The 1,434-nt window shown below is 26.8% G+C and overlaps 1 long non-coding RNA gene across 1 annotated transcript; it reads left to right on the top strand.

The window, feature by feature from the left end:
* LOC117133612 lies at positions 1-613 on the top strand. The gene is made up of 2 exons (XR_004457545.1): positions 1-162; positions 514-613. It is a non-coding gene; the product is annotated as an uncharacterized LOC117133612 (long non-coding RNA).
* Positions 614-1,434: the final 821 nt, after the last annotated feature.

The raw sequence follows: 1,434 nt of genomic DNA, 5'->3' as shown, positions 1-1,434 counted from the left end.
CAACACTAATGAATATATGCTTCGGTATATAAAACATTTACCGAAAACTAAATATTTTCGTAGGGGTTAACACATAGATTTTGAGAAAATTTCAAAAAATATGAAAATATTGTTTTAATGCATAGTTGTATCTTGCACTAATATATGATGATGTTTAAAGAGGTCTGGAGCCTTTGTTGTGTCCCTTTTTCAAGAAAATAGCAATTTTGTAGTGGTTATTCCACCTATTTAGGCAGTATTACGAAGTTGTACTAAATTAATTTATAAGAAAATTATAACTATTCTCATACACCATGAAAGAAAGTTTATCATACATTAATACAAATGTAGAATATGGTGAAAATTATTAAACAACACTAATGAATATATGCTTTGGTATATAAAACATTTACCGAAAACTCAATATTTTCGTAGAGGTTAACACATAGATTTTGAGAAAATTTCAAAAAATATGAAAATATTGTTTTAATGCATAGTTGTATCTTGCACTAATATATAATGATGTTTAAAGAGGTTTGGAGCCTTTGTTGTCTCCCTTTTTCAAGAAAATAGCAATTTTGTAGTGGTTATTCCACCGATTTAGGCAGTATTACAAAGTTTTACTAAATTAAGTGATAAAAAAAATTATAACGATTCCCATACACCATGAAAGAGAGTTTATCATACATTAATACAATGTAGAATGTGGTGAAAATTTTAAACAACACTAATGATTATATGCTTCTATATATAAAACATTTACCGAAAACTCATATTTTCGTAGGGGTTAACACATAGATTTTGAGAAAATTTCAAAAATATAAAAATATTGTTTTAATGCATAGTTGTATCTTGCACTAATATATGATGATGTGTAAAGAGGTTGGAGCCTTTGTTATCTCCCTTTTTCAAGAAAATAGCAATTTTGTAGTGGTTATTCACCGATTTAGGCAGTATTACGAAGTTTTACTAAATTAATTGATAAAAAAAATTATAACGATTCTCATACACTATGAAAGAGAGTTTATCACACATTTAGGCAGTATTACGAAGTTTTACTAATTAATTTTGATAAAAAATATTTAACGATTCTCATACACTATGAAAGAGAGTTTATCACACATTAATACAATGTAGAATATGGTGAAAATTTTTTAAACAACACTAATGAATATATGCTTCGGTATATAAAACATTTACCGAAAACTCAATATTTTCATAGGGGTTAACACATAGATTTTGAGAAAATTTCAAAAAATATGAAAATATTGTTTTAATGCATAGTTGTATCTTGCACCAATATATGATGATGTTTAAAAGGTTTGGAGCCTTTGTTGTCTCCCTTTTTCAAGAAAATAGCAATTTTTGTAGTGGTTATTCCACCGATTTGGGCAGTATTACGAAGTTTTACTAATTAAGTGATAAAAAATATATAACGATTCTGATACACCATGA

This window comes from Brassica rapa, chromosome A04 (assembly GCF_000309985.2).
Source record: "Brassica rapa cultivar Chiifu-401-42 chromosome A04, CAAS_Brap_v3.01, whole genome shotgun sequence".
Taxonomy (NCBI): domain Eukaryota; kingdom Viridiplantae; phylum Streptophyta; class Magnoliopsida; order Brassicales; family Brassicaceae; genus Brassica; species Brassica rapa.
This window is presented reverse-complemented; position numbering and strand designations above follow the sequence as displayed.